Source organism: Arvicanthis niloticus, chromosome 15 (assembly GCF_011762505.2).
Source record: "Arvicanthis niloticus isolate mArvNil1 chromosome 15, mArvNil1.pat.X, whole genome shotgun sequence".
NCBI classification, from domain to species: domain Eukaryota; kingdom Metazoa; phylum Chordata; class Mammalia; order Rodentia; family Muridae; genus Arvicanthis; species Arvicanthis niloticus.
This window is the reverse complement of record NC_047672.1, coordinates 53433840-53447595: the sequence shown is the minus strand read 5'-3', so window position 1 is coordinate 53447595 and position 13756 is coordinate 53433840. Positions and strand designations below refer to the sequence as shown.

The 13756-nt window shown below is 40.8% G+C and overlaps 1 long non-coding RNA gene across 1 annotated transcript in view; it reads right to left on the bottom strand.

Annotated features, from left to right (window-relative positions):
• Nucleotides 1-373: 373 nt before the first annotated feature.
• Nucleotides 374-13756, bottom strand: part of LOC143434572 (uncharacterized) — a 38615-nt gene continuing 25232 nt past the window's right edge. Inside the window, exon 2 of the long non-coding RNA XR_013104184.1 lies at nucleotides 374-2773. This is a non-coding gene — a long non-coding RNA (uncharacterized LOC143434572). The remainder of the gene's footprint in view (nucleotides 2774-13756) is intronic.

Below are 13756 nucleotides of genomic sequence, written 5' to 3'. Positions count from 1 at the left end.
TGTCTCAAAAAGTAAACAATTTTGGTTAAATTTTTTTTTCATTACATACATACATAACATATGTATATATGTGTATAAAGTTTTTTGAGACGTGGTTTCTTTGTGTAACAGAGCGCTGTTCTTCCCTCACTTTGTCTACCAGGCTGGCCTCCAACTCACAGAGATCCATCTGCCTCTGCCTCCTGAATTCTGAGATTAAAGACATGCACCACCGTGCCCCACCTATCATAAGATATATTCAATCATGTTCTTTTCCCTCCCGCCATCTCCACCCAGATGGATCCTCTCCATCTCCCTATCCACCCAATCTTCTGTTCTTTCTCAAAAAACAAACAAACATCAACAACAACAAGCAGAAAGCAAGACAAAACCAAAAGGGTATAATAGACATTTATTCCAATATATATCTTGAATATGTTAATTATTTAAGTTGATTTGTCATTCATTTATCTTGGCCCCTTGTTTTTCTAAATTTTTAACCAAAAAGTGTTTCTCGTGAATTTTATACTCTCTTTAATACATTTGTCATGTAGAAAATAAATACTAACATATACCTACTTAAAGAAAGGCAACAGAGATAGGTAGAGCCCTTAGTCATAGTTAAGTGTAGACATTATCTAAAGGTAGTTATTCCTTGACCTGAACTGAAAGGAAACTCGAAAGTCAAGAGTCATCCATTTTACCACTTAAGTCATAAACTGAAATTTCTAAAGTCATTCCCTATAATAAAAAATACTCAAAACCAATAGTATATGTCAGTGCTCTGAATTTGAAATTCCATTGTTTTATGTATTGTAAAATATGTACTGGACTCAGAGATAAGTATTCAGTAGATTCGTTGATAATGAAAGAGATAGAAATGATTAATTTTTAAAAGGATTTCCAATGAGGTCAGACTGAGCTCATGGCACCATTTTTGTCTGTTTATTGTTTGTCCATTCCTTTTTAAAGACTTGGCAAGCTGCGGGGATGATACAAAGAAACATTCTCTCTCCCTGGTTAAGGATGGGATGCAGGGAGTATTCACTGTTCTTCCCAGGATGGAGGGTTGTCCTATACACATCTCAGAAGTAAAATATCTCTCTTCCTTATACCTGGAGTTCTTCTTGTGGTAATCCAGACAGATACAACAGGCTCCCGCCAAAGAAAATGCCAGAAGACACTCTGTGTCAAGTTCACCGTGTATCTCCAAACCTAAAGCATACCTGATGCATAGTGCATATCACAAGCTCTACAGGGATGGGACTCAGAAATAGCATCTTCTTAATTCCAGAGAAGAACCTGATGTATGTTTAAAAACTTGATAAAACACACCCTCCCTCAAAAAGAAAAATGTTTATGTAACTGCTAAAAAGACATGACCTAACAACCAAAGGGAAGGTATTTTGAAACTGGCCACTGTAGCCCGGGGCCTGATGTTAAAAGCCTGGCAGAGCTAGAGGGGGTTTAAAGTCATTCAGGAGACATCCATAGAGGAAGAGAAATGGCTTATCTACAGTCACATAGCTTTTTAGTATTATTTTTAAAAAGGGACTAAAACAAGGTATCCAAGTTTCATATTGTAGTTTCCTACATAGAATAGAGATAATCATTGGTTCTGAACCCCATCCCCTTTTTGCTTTCTGTTCCAAATCATTTACTATTTCCCTCCCTAGAAGCCCTGCCAACCCCAGGAACTTTCCTGATATCTCAGGAGTTTTCAAGGCTTGCTAAAGAAAAGCAGTCCAGGTTCACAGCGTGTAGGCTCAGAGCACAGTCACAGCCATGACTGTGGCATTGGGAACTCTCCCACTGACTAGAGGCTGTGCTCAAAAACATGTCTGTGGCTACATACATATGATAGCCAGTTTTCTACAGGGACATTCGGTTGTAAAGATCCGTGGGAAAGGAACTATGTCTACCTGCTGCTAGTCTCTGCAGGGTCTATGCTGTACTTAGCTGGTTCCTGGGTTGCCCAATATGACCAGTAGCCCCATGTTTTGTGATGTTTTGCATGTCCCATAATGCCCTCTTCTACAAATAACTACAATGTCAAGTTTCAGCCAAATATTTTTAGAGTTTAGTATCACCCTGTGACTCCATTGATCTAATTAGCTCAATATGCAATGTCACCACTTGGTGCATAAACAAAAAGTTCGAGGATGTTTCAAGTACTCTTACCATTGACCTTTGTCATACAAGAGCATTACTACCAATATCTTCAAGGTCAAGAGTACAGACCCACAGTGCAGAGAAGTAATACAGTGACTAATGAGTTGGTCTCTTACTAAAGAGCAAGAGCTAAGTAGGAGAACCACTAGAATACTTAGCCTTGCCTCTGAGTCCTGATTAAGCAGGAATGCCAGAATACATATCCCAGTAGGGACAAAATAGAAGTCCTGCAGTAAAACAAGCCCACATTCCTCTATATTTTGATTGTTCCTTGGTTTCAATCTTTAAGGAATTATGAACCATCCCTCTCTCTTGCACTTAACGTATTTTCCTCTTCTCTTTCGATGGATCTGACAGTACACTGTTGACTGTTGGTACCCTAAGAGGTCAGTGCTCCAATCTGTTGTCCAGTTGGTTCATCTCTGGTCTGACCCTGATGAGAGCCTCACTGGAGTGAAGAAAACATAGAGGAAAAACTGTGGTTCATGAGACTTAACAACCATCCATGAAGTCTTCTGGAAGTTGGTATCCAGGGACCAGTGTTCAAGGGACTCCATAGCAGTGGGAAAGCAATAGAGGGAGATGTTCTTCTACGAGTAGGTTTTCCTCTGGTTCTCCACAGCTGTAAATTATAAACCAAAGATTATAAAGTTAAGCCACAGCACAAGATCTTGGTAATCACATGGCCTAAACAAAGCCTGATGAAGGACTCATTGGTTTTTAAGTGAAGTGTGTGTGTGTGTGTGTTTTTTTTCCAGACAATGAAGCAGCCTATAGAAACACAGAAAATATACCTTTGTTCCCTTACCAACTTTGCAGTACCAGGAAAAAAATAATACTTGCAATTAAATCCAAGCAAATCTTTATGTATAAGGTTCATGATATAAATGAGCTAAGATGGGGCATAACAGAAAAAAAGAGTCCAGGAATGCAAAGCTTCTGTGGAACATTACATGGAGTTGACCCAAACACAGTACTGACTGGACGAACTAAGAGCCAAGTACATGCTAATATTTAGGAACAAACTTGGTTTTAAGATCCCATAAAAAAAGTCAGAAGCAGAGTTACCCAAGCCTTGTTCAATTCCTGGGCAATCGATCAGATTAGTTCCCAAAGTCATGAACAAAATAAGACAGAATGACTCAGGATCTCCAAAAGGTCTAGATGAGGACTCTCATTTAGTTTGGAGCATAATCTACCAAAATCATCAGAGGCATTATGCTATAGTGCTACCACTTTGGTATTGAGGAAAAGCACCAAACCCTTGCTCGGCCCACCTGTCCCTTTTCTCAAGTCCAGGAACCCAGAAGCCATGCTATATTTAATTGTTCTCTCCAGTTTCTCTAACATGACAGCAGTTGAATGGAAAGTTTTCCAATCACTAGATCTCTATTTGTCATAGTAGAATATTATTAACAATTGGTTGCAGGGCATGGTGGCATGCACAATTAATGCCAGTAATTGGGAGACAGAGGTAGGTGGATCTCTATGAGTTCAAGGCCAGCCTAGTCTACTCAATAGCTTCCAGGCCAGCCAGGACCACATACAGAGATTTTTGTCTCAAAACAAAACAAAATAAAACCAACAGTTGGTCAGGGTGATAGTTGAATGAGAACCGTCCCTACAGGCTCAATGTTTGAATGCTTGGTCCCTAATGATGGGTGGACCTGTTTTGGGAAGAATCAGGAGGTATGGCTTGTTTAAGATGTGTCACTAGGGGTGGTCTTTGAAATTTAAAAGTTTAAGCCATTCCCCCTCCTCTCTCTCTCTCTCTCTCTCTCTCTCTCTCTCTCTCTCTCTCTCTCTCTCTCTCTCCAACTTGTGAATAAGGTATAAGCTCTCAGCTGCTGCTCCAGCACCGTGCCTGCCTGCCTGCCTGCTTCCATGCTTCCCACTATGGTGGTCATGAACTCACCCTCTGAAACTGTAAGCAAGCCTCCAATTAAATGCTTTCTTTTGTAGGTTCCATTGGACACGGTGTCTCCTCACAGAAATAGAATAGTAACCAAGACAGTGACATGAACACTCCAATGACATGTTGACAATTTGTAAGTGGAGCTTGCACACATGAAAGTCTAGATTACCTGAATCTGAGAAGAAAAGAGATGGAAGAGAGGAAGAGGCAAGGAAAGAATTGTGTCTTTAAACGATTCTTGTTTAATCTTACCAGATCTACACAAAGTCTCTTCAGACATTTTGATTCCAGAAAACCAGAGGAGCTGTCAAGGTGGGAAAAAAAAATGTTCTGCTTTCAGAGCACCGAGAAGAGGTGGCTGCTTTTGAGGTGATTCTATAGTGAAGCCTACAATTCCAGGTCCTCCCCTAGTGAAATGCCTCAATTTAAAAGCAAGCTAGCTAGAGGGTAATGGTTCAATCAGCATTACCCAGGGGCTGACTAAAAGCTAAAGCAAGGCTAAGCCCAGATCTTCCAAATCCCAGCTCTCAGTAAGGCCCAACTAAACCATTATGAGCACAACACACAGCTTTTATTGCAGACACAGACAGAAATATCATCCTTCTCAAACTCCAGAGCAGTGTACTGGTGTCCTCTGGCTATTCATTTTCCCTTCCTGGATAACAGGTTGTGGCCTGGCATGAGAATCTGCATGCTAATAACTTCCTGGGGGACTCTAGCATTCTGTGTATAGGGATCATCCTAGAGTGATGGCTGGAAGGTCTCTCTGAAAGGGACTTCTAGGGACATCATCTGAGCCCAAACATCACAAGACTGTATAAACTAATCTTCCATCATGTGGTATGATCACAGGCAGGAGTAGATACTAAGATGCATGAAGAAAATGCCCTCTGGTTGTAATATCTATTAAGACTGTGGCTATGTAGCTTAGTGGCCCCTAGTTCAAAGCCCTGGGTCCTATCCACTGCAATGAAAGGAAAGTAAGAGAAGGACGAAGATGAAGAAGAAGGTAACAAAGAAGGAAGAGAGAAAGAAGATCATACTTAACCATGTAAAAAAGATATTCAAGGTCTAGGGGTGGGTGATTTGGTTAGTAAGGGATTTGCTGAGTAAACATGAGGACCTGACCAAGTTTAGAAACCTATCACTCATGCCAAAACCAGGAACAGTGGCACATGTCTACTCCCAGTTCTTCAGGGGCCTTGTTGAATAAACGAGACGGTGGAACTCTGTCTCAAAAAGTAGGAGGACAAACAGTTGAAGGAGATACCCAACATCATCTTCTAACCACCAGACTCACCCACAGGCATGTGCACACACCCACACAGACACATACATACACCACAGAGAGAAAGGGAGAGACAGAAGGGGGGGAAGCAAGAGACGGGGGAAGGATATCATTACAGAAGAACTCCACTGGGGAGGAACACAAATTAGTATCATATAAACAAACATATTTTACATGACAACAATATTCAACCCCTCTGACTGGCAGAATCACAGTTGTCAGTCCTAAACCCATAGGCATGGGACTGTGATTTGGTGAGCCCAAGAAAAGTCTGAAATCTGTGCTTTTCACTCTCTCTTAGATGATCGTGTGCAACCAATAACAGGTGGGCATTTGGACTGCACACTTGAGTAGTGAGTTTTAAAGTTTGCTAACCATATCTTGATTTTTGAAGAAAAACAAAAGCCCTAAAGAAGTGTGACTGCCTGATATCACATGTAAGTGGGTTATCTGCCTCCCTGGGTCTTTATGACTATCAGATAGCATCCTCTTGGCAAGAGATAGGAAAGTTGATGATAATATTAGCACTGGTTTATCAAATGCTTCATAAATGGTCAACACCAGCAACAGAGTAGAAATTTGTCTCTGTGCTTTGACATGTCAGATGAGGGCTGAAGACCAAAGATGCGGCTGACATTATTGTTCTGCTGTTATTACTAAGATTTTAAGCATCCACAAAATGAAAGCCTAATAAAGTTAAATTACTTGAGCCGGCCCACATCTAGGAAGCTGTGGAGAGGAAACAAATGCCCTTCTTCAAATCATCTCTCTCATGGACTTGACATTTTTACCATTAGATTTGGAAACAAGAGAATAACAGTGATAACAATCTGAGCACTCCGCTTGTTTGCTCCAATGTTGAGACTCATGCTGGAGCCTCACTTTGGGTGCCAAAATGTTGACAACTGCCCCACGCTTGGGGGCCAAAATGTTGAGGACCACTCTGCCCCATGCTGGGGATCAGAATGTCCCGGACTGCTTTGCTGCTCCGGTCTGAGGGTCAGGGTCTAGCAAGAGAGAGAGTGAGGGGAAGAAGGGGAAGAGACTCAAAGAATAGAGACAAGCCCAAGGGTCTGTAGTCAAGTCTTGTTTACTGTCTCCCATAGACTATATTCACACCTCCTATTGACATCCTATTGACTCTATTACAAGGAAATCCTGGGTATTTATAAGCACAAGCAGGAGAACACAGGTGAAGATATTTTACCACGTGCACCATGTAGCTGGGGTCACTAAACAGCAAAATAAGCTATGTGGGATAAACAAGGTGTTTGTCAGAGTGTGCTTCAGCTGTTGTAGGCTGTTGATAAACAAGTCTCTCTCAGGGCATATGGTTCCAGATGGCTGCAAAGTTGATAGCTGCTTTCTGCTTAAAGTCGGCTCCCAACACTCCAATGTCTCTTTAAATACGAATTTTCTCATACTATCCTTAACTCTGCTGGGTGCTCACTTCTCCCAATTTACATGAGAAAAACCTGAGGTAGACAAAGTTTAAGTCATTTTTTCCCAAAGCCACACAACTAGTAATTGATGAAACCAGAATTTGAATGGAGATGGTTAACACTGAACCAGCTAAAGATTCAAACCAAGATGCCTACAGAAATAGTAATAAAAATGTGAAGTGCCCCACACCTGAAAAGTTTGTTTGTATACAAAAAAAAAAAAAAAAAATCGGTCCACCTCTTCTTTATCTATAGCAAAGTAATAAATTCTCTGCCCACACTCTTTCTGTTGGTGTTTGTTTGTCTGTTTGTTTGTTATATGTTAGGAGAAGAAATCTCACTATATAGCTCACAGTTGCTTGAACTTTCCTCTTTAGCCCAAGCTGGTCCCAAACTCATGATCGTCTGGCCTCTGCTTCTGGAGTACCTAGATTATGGCAGTCTAGAGTTGCACCCAGCTCATAATCTTTCTTAACACAAAGCGTTCAGAAATGTTAAATAGAAAATAGCATTTATCTCAGTGTTGGGAATGCTAAAGGATGCAGAAGAAGTGAAAAATTGGAGAGAGTCCACTCTCTCAAAGGGGCTTTCAAAGGCATCGGAGGCAGTGTCATTGCCATGGTTACTGAGAAGCCAATAAAACAAGATCATTACAATGTTTTAATTGTTTGTTTGTTTTTTTAAGATAATGAGGAGTTGTACAAACCAAATTTGGCCTGCAGCAGCCATGACATCCACCCATTCTGTGTAACCAAGGTATAGGACCTGCAGAGACACCAGAGTCTGGAATGGTGGGAGGGTGGTGCAGCAGGACCTGAGGATTCTTTCTTCTACACCTCAGGGAAAGCAGATAGCCTGGTGGCTTTGTATTGTTGAAGAAGGGAAGTGGATGAGATCAGAAGACATTTCTGGCAGTGCTGTGAAAGCAAACTAACTAGCAAAGATGGCTGAAGGGAAGTTATCAAGGAGCAGGAGGAAGCTGCTGCTGAGAGCCCCAAGTCAACACTGCAATGATGACCTTAACAGAATGAAATCATGGCAGTGGTTCCCTCAAGGAAATGAAGAATCTGTACAAATCAAGAGGACTTGTACATACTCTCTCATGTAGCTAGAATATCACTTTATTTTTTTAATATGCTATTATCTTGAGAAAAAAGTTAACAAAAGTGAGAAAGAAAGCTAGAAAGGGGGTGGAGCTTACAGGTCAAATATGTGTGGAGCTTGCCTTGGCATTTAGAAAGGAAAGAAAATGTTCTTGGCTAGGGAAGAGACAGCTTTAAAACAGTCTTCTAGAAAAATAAATGTGAATGAGAATTAAAATGTGCACGCACACACACATACACAGAGGTAAGGTATTAAGAAATTAAGAAATGTGAGAGATCAGCAAGGGAAAAAAAAAAACCAGGCAATGAACAACAGTAAAGTCTCCCAAAGTCAGAGTCAATGCAGAGAGAAACCAGCACAGGCATTTTTAAACCATGTTGTCATGAGGACACCACGGACGGAGATCGCTTTAACAGAGGCGGAACTCAAGAACACAGACCACAGTGGAGATATTTAGAACGAACAGAACTAAAGGAGCCAAAATATAGGAAAGGATTTTGGTTACTGGAGACCAATGGGGAAAGATGAGTCTTGGAGATGTCAAAGAGGAAAATATGACAGGATTCTGGAATAGCCTCAAAGGGAAAAATAAAGCTTATTCTGTAGAAAAGAAACACAAGTCCTCTCTCCACAACTGCTTGAGGAGCAGCCCGAGGAGAGCCAAAGATAACACCGAACCTGCATTCCAAGAGCATGAGGAAGAGGCTACAGTTACCAGAAAGCCCCAAAGGGAAGGAAGAGAAGATTGCAGTCTTCACCAGGCTTCCTTTTCATTGGCTATAACATCACCCAAACCGGAATAAAGTTTCAACAGAACCAACTCTTTTGCAGGGATAATCTTTCGATGGTCCACAGAATTCTGGGAGGGTTTCAGCAGGCAGGAAGAGAGAAGGGAAAGGGTGGGATCGTCACTATCCACATGGCCCAGAGATTAAAAAGGACCACCACAAAAAGTAACATCCTACTAAAAGCATCAAGTTGGACATTGCAAGGGAGCAAAATACCAAAAGGTGGGAAGAGACTATAATATTGAGTGCAACAGGTATTAGCGCTGACCACTCTGCTCCGTGGCCTCTGGCATTTTCAACACTGTTTCCTATTTACATTCTATGACAAAGTCACTTCATTTTTCCAGAAATAAAAATTGTGGTGCCTATGTAAAAACTTACCAAAAGAGACACTGAGATAAGACTTAATTGGATTTACATCATCTGTACTTTGTTTTAAGACTTTCTTACCATATTGTCCACTTCTGAGCTCCAGTGATCTTCCAACCCCAGCCTTCAGAGTCCGTACATGCCAGGCCTGGACTCTGGCCTGTACACTGTCCACTAAACAGACCACTGGACTCTGGTCCTGTCACTCATCTGGATGATTTTAGAAAGCATGCTAACCCATTTCTAATCAATATGTCACCTGAATGATCTTTCTACCTTTCTTTTCTTCTTTCTTCTTTTTATTTCTGAGACAGGGCTTCTCGGTGTGGCCCTGGCTGTCCTAGCTCTGTAGATTAGGCTGGCCTTGAACTCACGGAGATCCAACTGCCTCTGCCTCTGCAGTTCTGGGATTAAAGATGCAGGCCACCATGCCCGGCTCTGAATGATCTTTTCTGAACATTAACATTTCATTATAGTACCACGTTTACTCAAGTCCTCTCAGTAAATTTCCTTGAATCTTAAGTAGAGATCAAGCTGATTAGCACAGCCTTCAAATCTCTTCAGGACCTGGCCTTGTTCACCCTCCAGGCCTCATCTCAAGTTCTCTTTCCTGCAGGTGATAATTCAGTGACTCCGGGTAGATTTAAGTCTCTGGAACGAACCTCTTCATCCCTCCTCCTAGCCTTTCTGTCTTTGGCCCTCACTCGTGAAATGCTCTTCTCCCTGAGTTCAGATCTTCCTTTTATGCAGTATAGGCAACCATTGTTCTCTTCCCTCAGGAAATTCAACGCCCTTTGCTGCTATCCTCTCTACCTGTTCTAAGGTCTCCAAACCTCGTCCACCATGAGGTTCATGAGAAAAGATCCTGATGCTACCTCTGCTGTCTTTGAGTTCTCGGTACCATGTGCCTCAATGTGTAGATTGCGTCATAGATACCTACACATTTGTCTTGAAGTGGATAAATTCTTTTGATAGAATGGGGATAGCAGTGGTTACTAAGTCAAATTCTCAGAAACCTCCTCCTACCTTTTTAAAAACAGGGTCTTCCTGTGTTATCCAATGTTAACCTTTGATTTGTGATCCTCCTGCCTCAGCCTGCCAAGTGCCGAGGTTAGGTGTGCCACTACATCCATGTTTCAAAGTGTCTATTTTTTTAAAAATATTAACTATATTTTATTTGTGCATTTGTATTTATTTTATATCGTGTCTTTACCTCATTCTGTATTTAGAGTCCAGGATGATGGTGCATACCTTTAATCCCAGCACTTGACAGGCAGAGGCAGTTGGATCTCTGTGAGTTCAAGGCCATCCTGGTCTACAGAGCTAGTTCTAAGACAGCCAAGGCTACACAGAGAAACTCTGTCTCAAAAAAAAAACAAAAATAAAACAACAACAAAAAGCATGAGGTGTTTGCCTCATGAGCATTTTTACACCACATGAGTGTTTCATGCCCTCAGATGCCAGGCAAGGGTATTAAGTCCTCTGGAATTTGGCTAACACACAGTTGAGAGCCGCCATGTAAGTACTGGGTTGGAAGCCTTGCTCCTCTGGAAGCTCAACCAATGCTCTTAATTATGGAGTCATCTCTCCTGCCTCTAAAGTCCCTATTCTTGATTTACCTTCCATTGCCAAGGATTCTTTTCTTAGAGATTTCAAACAGCTCACTAACATTGTAGAACATGTTCTCTGTATGCCTCCTGTGGACTGAATTACATGTAATTCCAGAAGCAAAACTAGGCTTCTGCCCTAGTGTAGAGAATGAATCTTTCATTTTTGCCACCTTGCCATAATCCACAACCTCTTTAAAGGATCCGTGACAGCCTGAGAAACACTTGGAAATTATCATCTGGCTCTACAAGACCGCAAAGGTCATTGTAATTGAGATTGAATTTTGTTATTATCATCCTAGGGTATAGCATAATGGCTGGCATAGAAGAACGGGCTTAAATTATATAAATGAGTGAACATGTAAATGATCAAAGCCAACCAAGTCTTGGATTAAGCTTTAGAATCTGTCAACATGGTACACACCTTTAATCATGTCACTCTGGAAGAAGAGGCAGAGGGAATCTCTCAATTCAAGGACAAAGCAAGTTCCAGGACAGCCAGGGTTGTTACACAAAGAAACCCTGCCTCAAAAACAAAAAAACCACCAACCAAACAAACAAACAAAGCAGAAGCTTTACAAACTGGCTCAGAGTTTCAAAAGGAATCTTCATTACTACACAGACAATCCAGTGACACAGTTCCTAAGGTATCAGCCCTTTAGAAACACACACACACACAAACACACACACACACTCATTCACAAAACAAACATACCAGAGGCCAGGGTCTATACAATACAGTCAGTGCAAAGAGAGGCAGGACCTAATTTAGATGGCTCCAAACCAGGCTTTTTCCATGACCTAAGGTCCAGCATAACATTGTGAGTATTACATACAGACTGGAATGGCTTCATCTGGCCCCTACAGTCTCTACTTGCTCATTGAGGCAAACCATAGACTGTATTTATCAGAAGGTTAAATAAGTAGACAGACTGTTAAAGTATCCACCACATACTTTCAGAATCTTCTAAGAAAACTCATTGGTGACATTCCATATCAATAGTAGCAATGAATAAATGTCCAACTCAAACAAAGGTATTTGGCTAGTCCCTACACCTTTCAAAGTTAGAAACAAAAGTCCAGAAATCAGCAGAAATATCTAAATAGCATCATTTCACACACATACACTTTGAAGTTTACTTGCTGCCAACTTGTTAGTTATTTAAATAAACATTATTTCTGCCACATGCTTTAACACCAAATAGTACCTTGCAGTCAGTTTAAAAACCTTTATTGAAGTTGGAGTACAGTATTATTTTGACACTAGACAGTCCTTTGCTTTTGTGCAGAATCACTGTGTTGCCTGAACAGCGTATGATTTTGCTTTTGTGCAGACAATCAGCAGGTCATTAGTGTACCATACAAATCGCCCTGGACTCAGGATGGAACCCTGGGGGACTGAAGCCATAATAGACTGGAGAGTAGATACAGTGTAGCTGACAGTTACCTCTGATGGCAGTTAAAAGGTATGATTGCAACCACATGACAGCTTAATACAACAGATCCCTGAGCTGTTCACATGGCAAATTCTGATTAATGGTATCAATAATCATTGTGAATTTTTAAGTTCTGTGAAGCACTCCATCTCATCCTAACACCAGAGCATAAAACTACACAATGACGCAGTTATTTATCAAATAAAATGTTTTATCATGATTTTGCTACCATTGGTTTTACATATTGGCTAACACGAGTTTACTCAGACAGAGGAGGTGAAAGAGTTTTGCTGAATATTTAGAAGGCTCAGGATACAATTCTTGAGTATGTGTTATACTGAAAGTCTATATGTGAGCTGGAATTTTCCACCTTTACATATACATAAGAATACACACACACACACACACACACACACACACACACACACACACACACAGAGGAGTCTATTTCACTCTCTCCACATCTGGTAATGATATGGGCATAATGAAAAGATTTCAAATTCCCCCCAGAAATCCCTTAGGCTACAAGCATCCTACATCTAATAAACCCATCTTAGATAGATCTCCCATATGGCAAAGCCCTGTTTTGCTTTATTCCAACAAATTGGTCCATGGATTCCTCTCACAGCTGTTGCTACTATTGTTTATGATATATTGAATCCTGGCAATGCTCCAGAGGTCAATGTGTAACAGATTTAGGATGCCCCATCACTGAGCTGTGTACGTATAAAGTGATGTCACCTGTGAGGATGCCCGAACACCCAGGAAATGTAAGGGTGGGCTACATAAGAACCATTCAACTAATGAAGCTAGCAGACAAAGAAACCCAACCACCATTATCAGGACACTTAGTACTAGAAGAAAAATCAAGGTTGGTTTCTAAGCCAGATTATACTTTTCCTTCTGAGAATTTCCCCTTCATTATTCCCCACCTCAGTTTGGTTTGACATGAGAAACATTGGTATCCTTGCACTAAAACTGAAAAGGGGATGCTATGGCCATGGGGAACCATCATACTGGGGTAGCAAACTGGGAGGCTATCTAAGGCAGCCTTTCTCTGTTGCTACAACATTTAGAAAGCTTACCATATACACCCTATGAACACTATCAATCTGTAAAAGAAAAACCATGCTTTTCTCAATTATGACTTCAGTTCATTGACTTTGTATATATGGGAAGTTTCCTCCTTAATTTATAGCCTCCATATATAACAACAATTACTTTTTGTTTTCCTGTGTAATGCCTAGAATTAGTATATCTTGTCCATATACTAAAATATAAGTAAATAAGTTCAACTAAATGCTTCAAAATTAAAGCCTGCCTAATAGTGAACCTATAGATTTGATTTAATTCATCTGTTTGATTTAATTTCATCTGAAAACAACTTTGCAGCCATCACCAAAAAATGTATCTGGAATTAAAAATCAGAGATATTAGCAAAATATTAGTCATTGTTACCCATATCAAGATATACTCTGAATTCATCTGATGTGTCTGCATGAGTCCCATAGACAGAGTCCCACAACACTCTGAGTTGGACAAGATCATCATTAGGCTTTCAGAGGTTTCCTTCTACTGTTTTCACATTTCCTCCCTATTCCCCTTCGGATCTCCAACAAACTCTTTATAAAAGGTAGAAGAAAACACGCTACCTAT